This window comes from Misgurnus anguillicaudatus, chromosome 4 (genome assembly GCF_027580225.2).
Source record: "Misgurnus anguillicaudatus chromosome 4, ASM2758022v2, whole genome shotgun sequence".
Lineage (NCBI taxonomy): Eukaryota > Metazoa > Chordata > Actinopteri > Cypriniformes > Cobitidae > Misgurnus > Misgurnus anguillicaudatus.
Window position 1 is genome coordinate 36,777,588 of NC_073340.2, and position 19,994 is coordinate 36,797,581.

General features: G+C 38.3%; 1 long non-coding RNA gene across 3 annotated transcripts in view; it reads left to right on the forward strand.

The window, feature by feature from the left end:
- Nucleotides 1–19,994, forward strand: part of LOC129421070 (uncharacterized) — a 249,707-nt gene that overhangs the window by 113,292 nt on the left and 116,421 nt on the right. The window lies entirely within an intron of this gene.

Sequence of the window (19,994 nt, forward strand, 5' to 3'; positions counted from 1 at the left end):
TGTTGTGGTTTGTGCGGTCGCACCGTGTACAAATGGCAAGGTGATGTGAGACACAGCCATCTTTTAACGAATGCATGCTGGGAACTGTATTCTCAGAAGGCGAAGCACTGCTACTTGGGCGTAGTGATTTGCTCGCAGCCCCCGAGAAGCCCCCTGGTGAGGAGCAGAGAGTTCGGTCAGAGTTGTGCGAGTCGCTCCGCCCAAGTGGCGGTGCTTCGTCTTCTGGGAGTGTGGTTCCCAGTGTGTATACCAGGGCTCGAAATTGCGACTGTTTTGGTCGCATATGCGACCAAAATTTAAACTGTGCAACCTTAAAAAATATTTGGGAGCATTTTTGCGACTGCTTATTTTGTTGTGGTGTGACATGATTTAGATAGTGTATACTGTGTGCTGTTCCAGGTTCAGCGTTCTCTCCAGCATTACATAACCAATCAAATTTCACCATTAAGTTTTTGCGTTTAATGAAGAGCACAGATTGGTTAATATGAATGTCAATCATTCCTTGTTGCCGTGCTACGTTGGTACGCAAAGCGCGAAAATGTGAAAAAACGAACCACGAGAATGAAGAGAACGAGACGACTACAGCCAATCTTACTACTGTATTAATGGAGGTTGCAGGTAAAACGGCGTTGGTGGCGGAATCCACACATTTTAAGCGCGAGACCTTGCTTGAACATGGCGAAAGTGCCAAAAACACAAAAAGTGTCATGACAAATGTGTTCATTATTGAAGGAGACACTGACCTGTCTATCAAATCAAATAGTGTTTGATGATGTATGAGCGCATCCTGCTTGAGGGACATCCGACAAACATCCTTTTGTAATGTCACAATTAATCAGTGTTTTACGTGTTTGATAGATTTTTTATTGTCATCATAATTATGTTACCTATAATTGTTTAATTATTATTGCGGCTTTATTATTTAAACAGCATTTGGGTACTATTTTAGGAATCTGCAAAAAAAAAATTCAAATCCTGGCCAGAGGATGTGTAAAGCCCAGTTGTGTTTATTTTTAATAAAATAAATCTATAACTATACATATTGTGGTGCTTCAAAATTTGGTGCTTCTAACTCTTTAAAGTTGGGAGCATCAGTGCTACCAAATAAAAGGGTTTATTTTGAGCCCTGTATACTGGGGGTGTACCGGTACGCAAAAATCATGGTTCGTGCGTACCTCGGTTTTGAGGCCACGGTTCGGTTCATTTTCGGTACAGTAAAGTAAAATACATTTATGAACGATTAGCCTACATTTTTGCCACCAAAAATTTTTTGTTTTGAATTATTTTGGATTTTTTAAGTCACAGTATTGAATTGGTTATGTACCATCTCTGTATAAAAATAATATTACTTCTCTATGTGTAACTGCACAGCAAGCAACATGATGATATAGTTATTATACACTCATATTAAGATGGGTGAGTTGCATACATAGCCTTCTTTTACCTTTTGCACGTTTCTCCTAATCTTTGCTTGTGTTGCCAATGTAAGCTGTGACTTGAACTAACGAACCCCTCCGCAGCTGAGTAACAGCTGAGTAAGCCCGGGTTACAGCTCTTCTCTGTCCCGACCAGCTGATCACATTGTGACAATGATATGTTTGACGTGAGGTGCAGATGAAAAATCTGATCACGCATTCCGTTATTCTCGCGTGTCACAGAAAGCGCGACTCATGATTGCGTAGCAACGAAAGAACAAAAAGAACAAAACAGCGCATCAACACGTGTTTAACATGCGCTTTTAGACGCGACACGTAAACGTTTACATCAATAATCAAACGAATATACAACTAAGTAAATAAAAATCTTTCTGCGGGCCAAATTATGTTATATGTTTGACAGAAGACTTGCGCTGAACGCGGAGACTTCCGCCACTTAATATGTTCGTGTGGAAACGCACACAACATATTATGTTCCACCTATGTTCCGCACACAAAAGATTGCATTTGGCCCTTCGGTGCACACGTGCACCGTGCCGAAAGCACTGTACCGAAACGGTCCGGTACGAATACACGTACCGTTACACCCCTACTGTATACTGTTAAAAGATGGCTGTCTCATATGACCTTGATATTTGTACACGGTGTGACTATACAAATCACGACACATAAATAGGAAAATGTTCGCATTATTTTGTCACTTATTTGGAGCAGTATGCTAGCTGGAGCCATTCACTTCCAGTCGTTGTGCTTAGCTAAGCTAGCGGGGGCTGCATCAGACAGAGCACGCACGGAGATAAGAATAATATGTAGGGACTTATTTAACTCTGGGGGATACTGTGAATAAGCTAAAATGTGGGTGTGTTCCTTTAAGTAAAATTTTTCTGATTGTAATGTTATTGCTGTTGAAAGTAATGTTTTTTAAATTCCCGTCACAAAGTAAAAATGTTCTGAATGTAATCGTGATTAATCATTTGGCAGCACTAGATTGTAATGTTGACAGTTTTTAAATTCAAAAAATGATTTTTTTATTAAACGTTTTTACTCTCTTAACTCTTTCCCTGCCAGCGTTTTAAAAAAGTTGCCAGCCAGCGCCAGCATTTTTCATGATTTTCACAAAAGTTTAATGCCCTCCAGAAAATGTTCTTCTTTAAATATATAAACAAACAATATATCAAATGAAAGAACAGACCCTCTGCTTTCAAACAAAAAAACCTGTTTCATCATACCTTCATTCGTTCTCTTTTTATCACCTCTCAAATATGGGAAGGTTTCTTCAAAAACACCCAATTTTGAGCAAAAAGCTGAGATAATTCCATTTTTGTGAAGGACTTTTTATAGAGATCAGATGCAGAGCGATCTTTAAAACATACACGGAGTTCTTTCATGTGAGGCATTTCTTACGGGTTTTATAAGTATTGCGGAAAGCCGGAAATTCTCGTCATTGGCAGGGAAGCGTTTTCTCTTAATTGACGTGTTATCTCGTCAATGGCGGGGAAAGAGTTAATTATCCAAGATTATCATCATTACATTATTGTCAAAATGAATTAATTGTCAAAAATACAATAAAAACTAATTTGTGAAATATTTTCAATTCATAATAACTGTTTTTTATGTGAATATATATTAAATTATAATTTGTTTCTATGATTGAAAGTCAAATTTTCAGCATCATTACTCACGGTCATATTTTTTGTGGAAGCCATAATATATTACCAATCAAAAAAAATAAAAAAAATAAATAAATATATATATATATATATATAGAAGAGACTTGTTTTAAAAGCAATGAAAACCTTTGACCACTTGTGAAATTGAGCTGTGTTTGTCAGTCCCCTTAAACCAGGATGAGGCTAGGTCAGTGGCGGTTCTATGCAGAGGCCAAGGGTGGCCCGTGCCTGTGTAGACATGTCTCTGGCCACCTTTGTTTTTCGTAGCGGGAGGGCTGTTCTCTTGAAATTTTGCAGGTTAGCTATAGAGTCATTTCTACACGCCAACTTCTGATGCCTATACCACATGTACATTTTCGTCACTTCTTACTTGTGTGCAAAGTTTCATGAGTTTTTGAGCATGTTTAGACCTCCAAAAATGCGATTCATTTCGGAGAAAAAAAAGAAGAAACCGGACAAAAACAATAGGGCTTTGCACCTCCTTGGTGCTCGGGCCCTAATAAAGTTTAAGGAGCGGTTTCCAAGACAGGGATTAGACTAGTCCTAGACTAAAATAAATGTAAGAGCTGTCCAACTTGCACTGACAAATCTTAAAATACATCAGTGCTCTTTGTTTTGCTTTAAAATGCACACAAGTAATGTTTTTAGTAAGGCATGTTTGTTAAAACTAGTTATACTTCCTAAATATAACTAAATAAAGGTGTAGTCCTGGCTTAAACTAATCCCTGTAACCACCCCTATAATCTTGAAATTTCATTTGTTGCCCTTTTTTAATGTGCACCTCCTTGGCCCCCATAGTGAAATTTGTCTAGAACGGCCACTGGGCTAGGTTTGTGTGTAGAGAAACCTCATAAACTTTGAGTGTCCTCATAAACCACCATTTGGCTCGGACCCCATAAGCCTGTGAAACATCACATACTTATTATTAGTGTGTTGTAAAAGTGAAATTGCTGTTTTGAAGCATGGTTTGTCTTTTGTAGATCAAATGAAACATTTTTACATAACTCTCATGTCGATTGGATGTTGGGAAAGGTGTGTCCCCGTAAACCACTAAAAAGTCACATTGTCCTCATAAACCACAATTTGGCTCAGACCCCATAAGCCTGTAAAATGTCACATAATTATTATTTGTGTGTTGTAAAAATGAATTTGCTATTTTGAAGCATGTTTTGTCTTTTGTAGATCAAATGAAATTTTTTGACATAACTCTCATGTCGATTGGATGTTGGGAAAGGTGTGTCCCCGTAAACCACCAAAAAGTCACATTGACCTCGTAAACCACATATGCCTGTATGTGTGTGTGTGTGTGTGTGTGTGTGTGTGTGTGATCTATGTAACTGTGGAATAATCCTGGACAGCTGAACAACATCATCACAACTCTGTCTGAAGTCTAAGGGTCAAATGAAAGACAAATGATGTCCATCTGTCCTTCTCATTTATCATACAATTTACCTAAAGGACACAAACACATGGTCAGAATTAAACCAACTGTGGTTAACAATACGTTGAGTATTATTTTGTAACACACATCAACTGCACTGTTAACACAGATATTGTCTTTACCTAAACAATCCTGTAAACATCCCTTAATATTTAGCGTTTTGGACATATATTTATAAAATATTATAAGCGTATAAAATTTATTAAACTTAAATATTCAAGTGAAATTAACTTAAAATTATCAGAATATGTTGTGAGGAATACCCATAATTCTTTGTGTAGAAATATTTTGCTTTGTCACAGAATAAGAATTCATAAGAACTCTAACTACTTAAATATTTGTTAATAAAATTTCATAGATGTTTAAGCTCTGATATTTTAGATGTTGTTTTGTTGTGAAAATTTTGTTAAGTCACCGACCGTTCATATGATCAAAGTTTTCATGAACCCGGTTCAGCACATTTTATTGTATTACTGAATGTATACACTGTAACAATCTATTTATCTTGACAAGAGATGAGTTGCTACAACTTATAAAATTAAGTTGACTTTTTCAACTATATAAGTTATAACAACTTATCTCTAGTTATAACAACTTATCTCTAGCCAACAAAATAATAGTAAGTTGACATGACTTGTAAATCTGAGTTGATTCAACAAAAATTTAAGGCAGCAAAGAATTTTTTACAGTGTGTCAAAAAATGTGTTTATGTGAAAAATCAAGTTCATTCAATGACTGACTTGTTGTTTTTTTGTGTTGTAATGCAATTTATAACACTTAAAATAATATAATTATAAATTAATTTTAAATCCTTGAACTAAGTGGAGATGTTGGATGAAGCAATTGAAGTAATCTGTTTTAGTTCACATTACTTAATTCTTTTAGGGCAACAACTTTCCTCTAATTTTTAAGTAAATTCAACTTGTGTTACATTAAAGGACACAGGAGAAGCGGTCGTGTTTTATTTCATTGACATTTAAAAGGTGTTGTGGAGGTCTGAAAATGTTCATGTGAGAACGATTACCTCAGATGACCTTAAAAATGTATGTGCATATTAACATTTGTACATTACACATGAGTAAATGATGACAGTTTCTGTCTTGCTAAGCTATTTCTTTAAGATAAAAAAATGAATTCTTTTGTATATTTAGTAGAAGTGAAATGTGGTCTGTGATGAACACTACAGTCTGCTGAACGTCTCTTTTCATCGGTTTAAGCTCCTGTGGTGGGTCATTGGCAGGGCAGATCTGGACAGGATTACATGTTATTGAAAAACGAATATTCTCTGAATCAAAGAGCTGATTTAAAGAAAATCTACGGTAGAGTTCAGTTTGTTCTGGTTTAACTTTAGTAAGATAAAGTGATTATGACACTGAACAGCAAACAGACTTTCAGTCTTAAGGTTTGAGATAAAGATCGAGATTGTGGGTCATGAACTTAAAAATCAACATTTTTTCAGAAGCATTCGTTTTACCTTTAAATCCACTAACAACCCAATGAGTGGGTGCTTCATCTGATCCAAATATAACCAGTTTATTAGTATAGTTTCCTTTCAACTTTGTTTTTGTTTTTAACTCTAAAACTGACTTCATTTATATATAATCATTTGCTTTGTGTTAATCTTGGTTAATCCCCCAAAAAGTAACTAATTGGTTTACTTAGTTACTTTTCATGGAAAGTAATACTTATGTTACTTTTAAGTTACTTTTGAGTTACTTTTTCTTACTTGGCTGAGGCTTGATCTCTTTCAGGTGTTTTTTTATAAAAGTTCTGGATTCAAAAATTGCATATTTCCATCGCAAAAATGTCAAGCGCTGGCCTGCCATCTTCGTTTCTGTTCCTGCTCAGGCATGCACAGATAGAGTGATCTATGTTCAGTTTAATAGTACATTATTTTTATCATATTCATTAAACTGAAAAGAAACTTGCATTACTTTTTAAAAAAAGTAACTCAAATATTAATGTGTACATTTATGAAGTAATGCATTACTTTACTCATTATTTCAAAAAAGTCATATTATTACGTAATGCACGTTACACGTATTGCGTTACTCACAACACTGCTTCTGATTATGTATTAATGGAAGTGTTGGTTGTGTGGTTGGTGTGTGTGCTACATGTCATAAATCATTATTATTGGTCACCCTTTATGCTTGTCAGTGGGTTTTGCAAATATTTCAACAATGAAAATATATTAAAAGTGCTTGACAACTGAGACAACTATTGTTTTTTTCTGTTTCTTAAAAAAAGAGTACATTTTCGACAGATGCTTTTGGAAAGACATCGACGATATAAACATTCCCTTTCTCTGTCCTTGAAGTTATTGTGTGAAAGTTTGCTGGTTTTAAGATTTATCACACCAACACATGTAATGTTTATCACCATTCATTTTAAATCTTTCATTGTAGGGGAATTAATGTAAACACATTTTTGTTGCATGTTAAGTGAGAGCGGCCACTGTAATGTCATGACCTTCAGCAGTTCTGTACTATCACTCTTCACTAGCAGGTGTTTTTAAAATAAGACTTTGAGCGTTTATAATCTCTCTGAGCTTCACACACATTAACGTGTGTGTGTGTGTGTGTGTGTGTGTGTGTGTGTGTGTGTGTGTGTGTGTGTGTGTGTGTGTGTGTGTTGTATTTTGCGGGGTCAGATGGTTTTGTGCTGTGATGTGAAGTCTGCAGCGTGTCAATGGCCTGTAAGCTTTCACATTAACACGCTCTGACAGTCTCTCACACCTCACATCTACTCACGGTGACACTGCACTTCACTGTTAAACCAGACCTGATTCACTGATCCAGACTGATTCACCTGACTAATAATAATAAGAGTTGTGTAAACATGCTGATATACATCAATATCAACACAATCTTTAGCATAATATGCTTTTATAAAGCGAAAAAAATGATGTGACTGGATTCAGTTGATTTTGTGTTGATTTACTGTAAGTCCTATTTGCACCGGATTTGTATTAGCTGTTGACCTCTAGTCATCTGTTATAACTGCAAAGGTTGTATGTGATCTTAATCCTGCACAAATCGGCCATGTCTATGATTTGTAAAGTAAAAATCCCCCCGCAAATGACCATATTTCACCAAACACTGAGTTCCTGTGATCATTTAAGTCTTGTGAGAATCGGCATCTCTGTTATTTGGGCAGGATTTGTCAGGGTCGTATATAATTTTTCAAGGTTTTTGTTACCCGTGTGCCTTTATATCTTTTCGTTTTTCTCTGTTTGTGCGACTCTCGAACTGCAGCCGAAGCGCATACACATACAGAGACGCATCTCTCAGGGTTCCCACGGGTTCTTGAAATCCTTGAAAGTTTGTGAATCTGGGGGAAAAATTCAAGGCCCTGGGAAGTTTTTGAAAATATACATACAGGTCATTGAAAGTGTTTGAATCTATTTTATGAAAGAAGTTTTCTGTAAAAAAATCCATATTATTCCCTGTGTATTGTAGGATAATGTCATAAAATTCTAGACTTTTTAAGCACACATGCTAAACTGTTCACTTTTAATGCTTTTATCTTCTGTATGAGAATGTTTATTCATACCAAAATGCTTTTTTGCATAGTTGTGTTTGTCACATGAAAACGTCTCGGGTTACGTATGTAACTCTTGTTCCCTGAGAAGGGAACGAGACGCTGCGTCTCCCTTGTCATACTTCCTGCGTCCCTGTAACGCCGTCTTTGGCAATATTTCAGATAGCGATATACTTCCTGGCTCCCGCGTCACCCTGTCTTTGTCATTAAGCCTCACTATTGGTTGAATTTGATATACACATTCAGACACACTTACCCCTGGAGGCGTCCTCAAAGTGTCACAATAGTGACGCAGCGCGAGTTCCCTCGAAAGGGAACTGTAACAATGTATCTTTAAAGGTAACATGATGTAACCTTGATCTCACTTGAAATGTGTCCCCACATTTAGTCCTTGAATTTGAGGATATTGGACTGAATTTGAATTTAACTAAGGTGTGGGAACCCTGCTTTTTATGGCTTTCTTGATGCAACTTGAGCGATTTGTTATACATTTCTGCTTTTAAACGTCTAATCAGTCTTTTCTCATCCATGATTAGTATTCATCAAAATGTGCAGAACTTTATTTAAATGAGATCTCTGTATAGCTGCGACATCACAGAACCATTTCTAAGGCCTTGTTTGCAAGAGAACGCTCAAGGGTGAAAACGTAAAAATATTTGATCATATGTGCCTTTCGTTTACACGGCGACAGCGTTTTTGGGGCTAAAAAAAGTGAAACCGCCCTCCAGAGTGAAAATCATAAAAACGCTCTATCGTCGTGTTCCCGCCTAAAGGGTAAAAACGCAAAAGTCTGCTCACTGTGGCTCTCATCGCGTACGCATTTATGCCACAGCCGGTTCAGGAAAATGCATACTACATCGAATGTCACACACTTTTGTGTCACCTATGCACGCAGATTTCCCCCCAAAACGCTTGTATAAACGCGGAATAAAAAGTGATAATGCAACACCACTTTTGCGTTGTCTCTTCAGATTGTTTCTGTGTGAATGCACATTGTAAAAAATACTTTGCTGCCTTAAAAATTTTTGTTAAATCAACTCGTATTTATACCGAGCCCCTAAGGTGACATTGGAGTAAAGAAAATCTAAAGTTTAGTTTCATGTGCTCATGTGAAACTTTCGCATGCTTACGTAAAACTTTCATGTGGTCACGCGAAACCTTCATGTGCAGATTTGTTTTTTAAAGTTTAGTTTCACGTGCGCGTGTGCGAAACTAAACTTTATTTAATTTTTTCTCCATGTCCCCTTAGGGGCTCCGTAGATTTACAAGTCATTTCATTATTTATATGGCCTAGAGATGAGTTGTTATAACTACAGGTGAGTTGTTATAAGTTGACTTTTCTCAACTATATTTTTGTAAGGGTTTTGTCCCATGTTATGTTATGTTGTGTTTTGTACTTTTATTTTGACACTTTGTTCTGTTCTGACTTTTATTTTGAAATCATATCATGCCATGCTTCACTTCCCACCGGTCAAATCTGTTCACTCCCCGCTGATTATTGTTTAGGCTACCTGTTCACCTGCATCCTGTATCCTGTTCTGTTTATCTGTTCCTGTTTTGACCTGTTGCCTGTTAATCTGGATATTGTTTGTTTGCTGCCTGCCCTGACCTGTTGCCTGTTATGTGGATTACTCTTTTGGATGCCCTTTATTGGATTTGTTTGCCTGCCCATTGTGGATTTTATAAATAAACCTCTTTTGCACATGGATTCAACTCACCTTTGCTTTGTTTAAAGCACCCCACGTTACAATTTTATAAGTTGTGACAACTCATCTCTATTGTCATGATTTGTAAATCTGAGTTGATTTAACAAAAAATTTTAAGGCAGCAAAGTATTTTTTACACTGTAGCCTAAAATACCATCCACTGATGCTCGCAATTGTCGTAACATCTTGGCATCATATCTGGGAGATAAGTCAGTAAATTTACAGGTAAAATTACAAGTAAAAATATAGCTGCAAGCAGCGATACCGGGGTCAAGCCAAACATGGCAAAAAATGATTCATACGTGATGACTGTCATGATTTAAGATCTAAGTTTGCATTAGTTTTATGAAAAAATAGCAATTTTTTCGTATCTTGAGACCACTAGGTGGTGCTGTGCCGAAACAATAGATGGTGCCTCAGGACATGACTGTGATGACACATACCAAATTTTGTGTAAATACAATAAAGCAATACGGAGATATAGCCTTAAATGACTTGACCACTAGGAGGCACTGACCAAAACAATAGATAGTGACTCAGGTCTTGATTGTGATGACACCCACCAAATTTGGTGTAAATACGATAAAGAGATGCAGAGATATAGCTTCAAATCTCTTGACCACTAGGGGGTGCCGAAAAGTTTACAAGCCCTCTCAGAACATGTTGCTGATGAACCATACCAAGTTTCATAACAATACGCAATTGCGTTTCCGAAATACTTGAACTTAAAGAAAAACTCCAAATGGCCGACACACAAAATGGCCGACCAAAAACCATTTGGTATCGTTTGACTCGCCATGCCTCACGAAATCTAACAAGACCAGTCTCATAATTTTACATTCAAATTTGCAGTAGTTATAAGCAAAAATAGACATTTTTTATATCTCGTGACCAGTAGGGGGCAGTGTGACGAAATGGTGCATGCACCCTCAGGTCATCACTGTTATGACATATACCAAGTCTCATATCAATACGCAAAAGTTTTGCGAAGATACAGGCTCAAACACATTTTGGCGTGCTCGCCCTCGCATTCTTTGATGCGTTATACGACAACGGATAGGTCTACCGAAAAGCTTTTGATAACTTTTTGTCTGGAGTGTCTCTAGATGATGCGTACCAAAAATCAAGCCAGTCAAACAAGCGCTCTAGGAGGAGTTCGAAAAAGTAAGTGTTCAATATAATTCAAAATGGCCGACAGGAAGTAGGTTTGACTCTAACATATTTGGTACAGTCGGACTCGGCACGAGCCAAGAAATCAATAGAGTGAAGTCTCATGTCAGTGTGGCAAATAAATCAAATGATATAAAGATTTTAAACAATTTCTTTACATATCCTGACCACTAGGTGGCGCCATCCTAAAGATTTATAGGTGCGCTCAGAACATGTCACTGATAAACCATGGCAAATTTCGTAGCGATACGCCATTCTGTTTGTGAAATACTGAACTAAATGAGAAAATTCAAAATGGCCGACACCCAAAATGGCCGACCGAAAACCGTTTGGTATCGTTTGACTCGACATGCCTCAAGGAATCTAACAAGACCACCTTCGTGATTTTAGACTCAAGTTTGAAGTAGTTATAAGCGAAAATAAGCATTTTTCGAATCTCGTGACCACTAGGTGGCGCTGTGACGAAACGTTGCAGGCACCCTCAGGTCAAGACTGTAATGACATATACCAAGTTTCGTGTCGATACACCAAAGTGTTGCGAAGATACGGCCTCACGTCTGTTTTGGCGTGCTCGCCGCCGTATATGTTGTCACGGTATACGAGAACGCATTGGTCTATCAAAAAGCTTTTGATAACTTTTTGTCAGGGGTGTCTCTGGATGCTAGATACCAAAGGACATGCAAATCGGACAAACGCTCTAGGAGAAGTTCAAAAAAGTAGGTTTTACGGAAAATTCAAAATGGCGGAAAGATGTGCATGACACAAATGACATCAATGTGTGCATTTGAATCATCATGAGCCAAGGATTCAGAGGAAACAAGAATTTAGTTTCTAGGACTGATGGGTCAGAAGTTATGACCATGAAAATAAGTGGATTTTTGGACTGTTGGTGGCGCTAGAGGGTTTGAGTCAGACACACCAAAGTTGCTATAGTAACTTCTGAGACTGTCCTCTACATGTGTGCCAAATTTCATAACTTTCCTATGTACGGTTCTATGGGCTGCCATTGACTTCAATGGCGGAAGAGGAAACATAATAATAATAATAATAATAATAATAATAATAATAATAAGAAAACTAACAATAACAATAGGGTTCTACGCCCCTTCGGGGCTTGACCCCTAAATATAGCTGCAAGCAGCGATACCGGGGTCAAGCCAAACATGGCAAAAAATGATTCATACGTGATGACTGTCATAATTTTAAGATCTAAGTTTGCATTAGTTTTATGAAAAAAAGCAATTTTTTCGTATCTTGAGACCACTAGGTAGCACTGTGCCGAAAGAATAGATGGTGCCTCAGGTCATGACTGTGATGACACATACCAAATTTAGTGTAAATACAATAAAGCAATACGGAGATATAGCCTTAAATGACTTGACCACTAGGGGGCACTGACCAAAAAATAAATTGTGACTCAGGTCTTGATTGTGATGACACCCACCAAATTTGGTGTAAATACAATAAAGAGATGCAGAGATATAGCCTTAAATGACTTGACCACTAGGGGGCACTGACCAAAAAATAAATTGTGACTCAGGTCTTGATTGTGATGACACCCACCAAATTTGGTGTAAATACGATAAAGAGATGAAGAGATATAGCTTCAAATCTCTTGACCACTAGGGGGCATCGGAAAGTTTACAAGTCCTCCCAGAACATGTTGCTGATGAACCATACCAAGTTTCATAACAATACGCAATTGCGTTTCTGAAATACTTGAACTTAAAGAAAAATTCAAAATGGCCGACACACAAAATGGCCGACCAAAAACCATTTGGTATCGTTTGACTCGGCATGCCTCACGAACTCTAACAAGACCAGTCTCATAATTTTACATTCAAGTTTGCAGTAGTTATAAGCAAAAATAGACATTTTTTATATCTCGTGACCAGTAGGGGGCAGTGTGACGAAATGGTGCATGCACCCTCAGGTCATCACTGTTATGACATATACCAAGTCTCATATTAATACGCAAAAGTTTTGCGAAGATACAGGCTCAAACACATTTTGGCGTGCTCGCCCTCGCATTCTTTGATGCGTGACACAACAACGGATAGGTCTACCGAAAAGCTTTTGATAACTTTTTGTCTAGAGTGTCTCTAGATGATGCCTATTAAAATTCAAGCCAATCAAAAAAGCGCTCTAGGAGGAGTTCGAAAAAGTAGGTGTTCAATATAATTCAAAATGGCCGACAGGAAGTAGGTTTGACTCAGACATATTTGGTACAGTCGGACTCAGCATGAGCCAAGGAATCAGTAGAGTGAAGTCTTATGTCATAGTGGCAATTTAATCAAATGAAATAAAGATTTTAAACAATTTATTTACATATCCTGACCACTAGGTGGCGCTGTCATAAAGATTTATAGGTACGCTCAGAACATGTCACTGATGAACCATGCCAAATTTCGTAGCGATACGCCATTCTGTTTGTGAAATACTGAACTTAATGAGAAAATTCAAAATGGCCGACACCCAAAATGGCCGACCGAAAACTGTTTGGTATCATTTGACTCGGCATGCCTCAAGGAATCTAACAAGACCACCTTCGTGATTTTAGACTCAAGTTTGAAGTAGTTTTAAGCGAAAATAGGCATTTTTCGAATCTCGTGACCACTAGGTGGCGCTGTGACGAAACGTTGCAGGCACCCTCAGGTCATGACTGTAATGACATATACCAAGTTTCGTGTCGATACAAGAAAGTTTTGCGACGATAGGGCCTCACGTCCGTTTTGGCGTGCTCGCCGCCATATATGTTGTCAATTTATACAAGAACGCATTGGTCTATCAAAAAGCTTTTGATAACTTTTTGTCTGGGGTGTCTCTAGATGCTACATACCAAATGACATGCAAATCGGACAAACGGTCTAGGAGGAGTTCGCAAAAGTAGGTTTTACGGAAAATTCAAAATGGCGGAAAGATGTGCATGACACAAATGACATCAATGTGTGCAATTGAATCATCATGAGCCAAGGATTCAGAGGAAAGAAGAATTTAGTTTCTAGGACTCACGGGTCAGAAGTTGTGAGCATGAACATAAGTGGATTTTTGGACTGTTGGTGGCGCTAGAGGGTTTGAGTCAGACACACCAAAGATGCTATAGTAACTTCTGAGACTGTCCTCTACATGTGTGCCAAATTTCATAACTTTCCTAAGTACGGTTCTATGGGCTGCCATTGACTTTCGGCGGAAGAACGAGGAAGAAAAATAATAATAATAATAAATATAGCTGCAAGCAGCGATACCGGGGTCAAGCCAAACATGGCAAAAAATGATTCATACGTGATGACTGTCATGATTTAAGATCTAAGTTTGCATTAGTTTTATGAAAAAATTGCAATTTTTTGTATCTTGAGACCACTAGGTGGCGCTTTGCCGAAACAATAGATGGTGCCTCAGGTCATGACTGTGATGACACATACCAAATTTAGTGTAAATACAATAAAGAGATGCAGAGATATAGCCTTAAATGACTTGACCACTAGGGGGCACTGACCAAAAAATAAATTGTGACTCAGGTCTTGATTGTGATGACACCCACCAAATTTGGTGTAAATACGATAAAGAGATGCAGAGATATAGCCTTAAATGACTTGACCACTAGGGGGCACTGACCAAAAAATAAATTGTGACTCAGGTCTTGATTGTGATGACACCCACCAAATTTGGTGTAAATACGATAAAGAGATGCAGAGATATAGCTTTAAATCTCTTGACCACTAGGGGGCACCGGAAAGTTTACAAGTCCTCCCAGAACATGTTGCTGATGAACCATACCAAGTTTCATAACAATACGCAATTGCGTTTCTGAAATGCTTGAACTTAAAGAAAAATTCAAAATGGCGACACACAAAATGGCCGACCAAAAACCATTTGGTATCGTTTGACTCGCCATGCCTCACGAAATCTAACAAGACCCGTCTCATAATTTTACATTCAAATTTGCAGGTGTTATAAGCAAAAATAAACATTTTTTATATCTCGTGACCAGTAGGGGGCAGTGTGACGAAATGGTGCATAAACCCTCAGGTCATCACTGTTATGACATATACCAAGTCTCATATTAATACGCAAAAGTTCTGCGAAGATACAGGCTCAAACACATTTTGGCGTGCTCGCCCTCGCATTCTTTGATGCGTTATACGACAACGGATAGGTCTACCGAAAAGCTTTTGATAACTTTTTGTCTAGAGTGTCTCTAGATGATGCATACCAAAAATCAAGCCAATCACACGAGCGCTCTAGGAGGAGTTCGAAAAAGTAGGTGTTCAATATAATTCAAAATGGCTGACAGGAAGTAGGTTTGACTCAGACATATTTGGTACAGTCGGACTCAGCATGAGCCAAGGAATCAATAGAGTGAAGTCTTATGTCATAGTGGCAATTTAATCAAATGATATAAAGATTTAAAAATTTTTTTTTACATATCCTGACCACTAGGTGGCACCGTCCTAAAGATTTATAGGTGCACTCAGAACATGTCACTGATGAACCATGCCAAATTTCGTAGCGATACGCCATTCTGTTTGTGAAATACTGACCTTAATGAGAAAATTCAAAATGGCCGACACCCAAAATGGCCGACCGAAAACCGTTTGGTATCGTTTGACTCGGCATGCCTCAAGGAATCTAACAAGACCACCTTCATGAGTTTAGACTCAAGTTTTAAGTAGTTATAAGCAAAAATATGCATTTTTCGAATTTCGTGACCACTAGGTGGCGCTGTGACGAAACGTTGCAGGCACCCTCAGGTCATGACTGTAATGACATATACCAAGTTTCGTGTCGATACAATAAAGTTTTGCGAAGATACGGCCTCATGTCCGTTTTGGCGTGCTCGCCGCCATATATGTTGTCAATTTATATGAGAACGCAATGGTCTATCAAAAAGCTTTTGATAACTTTTTGTCAGGGGTGTCTCTAGATGCTAGATACCAAAGGACATGCAAATCGGACAAACGCTCTAGGAGGAGTTCGAAAAAGTAGGTTTTACGGAAAATTCAAAATGGCGGAAAGATGTGCTTGACACAAATGACATCAATGTGTGCAATTGAATCATCATGAGCAAAGGATTCAGAGGACACACAAATTTAGTTTCTAGGACTCACGGGTCAGAAGTTGTGAGCATGAACATAAGTGGATTTTTGGACTGTTGGTGGCGCTAGAGGGTTTGAGTCAGACACACCAATGTTGCTATAATAACTTCTAAGACTGTCCTCTACATGTGTGCCAAATTTCATAACTTTCCTACGTACGGTTCTATGGGCTGCCATTGACTTCAATGGCGGAAGAACAAGGATGAATAATAATAAATATAGCTGCAAGCAGCGATACCGGGGTCAAGCCAAACATGGCAAAAAATGATTCATACGTGATGACTGTCATGATTTAAGATCTAAGTTTGCATTAGTTTTATGAAAAAATAGCAATTTTTTCGTATCTTGAGACCACTAGGTGGCGTTGTGTCGAAACAATAGATGGTGCCTCAGGTCATGACTGTGATGACACATACCGAATTAAGTGTAAATACGATAAACCGATACAGAGATATAGCCTCAAATGACTTGACCACTAGGGGGCACTGACCAAACAATAAATTGTAACTCAGGCCTTGATTGTGATGACACCCACCAAATTTGGTGTAAATACGATAAAGAGATGCAGAGATATAGCTTCAAATCTCTTGACCACTAGGGGGCGCCAAAAAGTTTACAAGTCCTCCCAGAACATGTTGCTGATGAACCATACCAAGTTTCATAACAATACGCAATTGCGTTTCTGAAATACTTGAATTTAAAGAAAAAATTCAAAATGGCCGACACACAAAATGGCCGACCAAAAACCATTTGGTATTGTTTGACTCGGTATGCCTCAAGAAATCTAACAAGACCAGTCTCATAATTTTACATTCAAGTTTGCAGTAGTTATAAGCAAAAATAGACATTTTTTATATCTCGTGACCAGTAGGGGGCAGTGTGACGAAATGTTGCATGCACCCTCAGGTCATCACTGTTATGACATATACCAAGTCTCATATTAATACGCAAAAGTTTTGCGAAGATACAGGCTCAAACACATTTTGGCGTGCTCGCCCTCGCATTCTTTGATGCGTTATACAACAACGGATAGGTCTACCGAAAACCTTTTGATAACTTTTTGTCTGGAGTGTCTTTAGATGATGCATACCAAAAATCAAGCCAATCACACGAGCGCTCTAGGAGGAGTTTGAAAAAGTAGGTGTTCAATATAATTCAAAATGGCTGACAGGAAGTAGGTTTGACTCAGACATATTTGGTACAGTCGGACTCAGCATGAGCCAAGGAATCAATAGAGTGAAGTCTTATGTCATAGTGGCAATTTAATCAAATGCTATAAAGATTTTAAACAATTACTTTACATATCCTGACCACTAGGTGGCGCTGTCCTAAAGATTTACAGGTGCGCTCAGAACATGTCACTGATGAACCATGCCAAATTTCGTATTGATACGTCATTCTGTTTGTGAAATACTGAACTTAATGAGAAAATTCAAAATGGCCGACACCCAAAATGGCCGACCGAAAACCGTTTTTTATCGTTTGACTCGGCATGCCTCAAGGTATCTAACAAGACCACCTTCATGATTTTAGACTCAAGTTTGAAGTAGTTAAAAGCGAAAATAGGCATTTTTCGAAACTCGTGACCACTAGGTGGCGCTGTGACGAAACGTTGCAGGCACCCTCAGGTCATGACTGTTATGACATATACCAAGTTTCGTGTCGATACACATAAGTTTTGCGAAGATACGGCCTCACGTCCGTTGTGGCGTGCTCGCCGCCGTATATGTTGTCACGGTATACGAGAACGCATTGGTCTATCAAAAAGCTTTTGATAACTTTTTGTCAGGGGTGTCTCTAGATGCTAGATACCAAAGGACATGCAAATCGGACAAACGCTCTAGGAGGAGTTCGAAAAAGTAGGTTTTACGGAAAATTCAAAATGGCGGAAAGATGTGCATGACAGAAATGACATCAATGTGTGCAATTGAATCATCATGAGCCAAGGATTCAGAGGAAACAAGAATTTAGTTTCTAGGACTCACGGGTCAGAAGTTATGAGCATGAACATAAGTGGATTTTTGGACTGTTGGTGGCGCTAGAGAGTTTGAGTTAGACACACCAATGTTGCTATAGTAACTTCTAAGACTGTCCTCTACATGTGTGCCAAATTTCATAACTTTCCTATGTACGGTTCTATGGGCTGCCATTGACTTCAATGGCGGAAGAGGAAACATAATAATAATAATAATAATAATAATAATAATAATAAGAAAACTAACAATAACAATAGGGTTCTACGCCCCTTCGGGGCTTGACCCCTAAATATAGCTGCAAGCAGCGATACCGGGGTCAAGCCAAACATGGCAAAAATAATTCATACGTGATGACTGTCATGATTTAAGATCTAAGTTTGCACTAGTTTTAGGAAAAAATAGAATTTTTTTGTATCTTTTGACCACTAGGAGGCACTGTGCCGAAACAAGAGATGGTGCCTCAGGCCATGACTGTGATGACACATACCAAATTTAGTGTAAATACGATAAAGCGATATGGAGATATAGCCTTAAATGACTTGACCACTAGGGGGCACTGACCAAAACAATAGATGGTGACTCAGGTCATGATTGTGATGACACATACCAAATTTAGTGTAAATACGATAAAGCGATACGGAGATATAGCCTTAAATGACTTGACCACTAGGGGGCACTGACCAAAACAATAGATGGTGACTCAGGTCATGATTGTGATGACACCCACCTAATTTGGTGTAAATGCAATAAAGAGATGCAGAGATATAGCTTCAAATCTCTTGACCACTAGGGGGCGCCGAAAAGTTTACAAGCCCTCTCAGAACATGTTGCTGATGAACCATACCAAGTTTCATAACAATACGCAATTGCGTTTCTGAAATACTTGAACTTAAAGAAAAAATTCAAAATGGCCGACACACAAAATGGCCGACCAAAAACCATTTGGTATCGTTTGACTCGGCATGACTCACGAAATCTAAAAAGACCAGTATCATTATTTTACATTCAAGTTTGCAGTAGTTATAAGCAAAAACAGACATATTTTATATCTTGTGACCTGTAGGGGGCAGTGTAACGAAACGGTGCATGCTGCCTCAGGTCATCACTGTTATGACATATACCAAGTCTCATATTAATTCGCAAAAGTTTTGCGAAGATACAGGCTCAAACACATTTTGGCCTGCTCGCCCTCGCATTCTTTGATGCGTTATACGCCAACGGATAGGTCTACCGAAAAGCTTTTGATAACTTTTTGTCTGGAGTGTCTCTAGATGATGCATACCAAAAATCAAGCCAATCACACGAGCGATCTAGGAGGAGTTCGAAAAAGTAGGTGTTCAATATAATTCAAAATGCCCGACAGGAAGTAGGTTTGCCTCAGACATATTTGGTACAGTAGGACTTAGCACGAGCCAAGGAATCAATAGAGTGAAGTCTTATGTCATAGTGGCAATTTAATCAAATGATATAAAGATTTTAAACAATTTATTTACATATCCTGACCACTAGGTGGCGCTGTCCTAAAGATTTATAGGTGCGCTCAGAACATGTCACTGATGAACCATGCCAAATTTCGTAGCGATACGCCATTCTATTTGTGAAATACTGAACTTAATGAGAAAATTCAAAATGGCCGACACCCAAAATGGCCGACCGAAAACCATTTGGTATCGTTTGACTCGGCATGCCTCAAGGAATCTAACAAGCCCACCTTCATGATTTTAGACTCAAGTTTGAAGTAGTTATAAGCGAAAATAGGCATTTTTCGAATCTCGTTACCACTAGGTGGCGCTGTTACGAAACGTTGCAGGCACCCTCAGGTCATGACTGTAATGACATATACCAAGTTTCGTGTCGATACAATAAAGTTTTGCGAAGATACGGCCTCACGTCCGTTTTGGCGTGCTCGCCACCATATATGTTGTCAATTTATACGAGAATGCATTGGTCTATCAA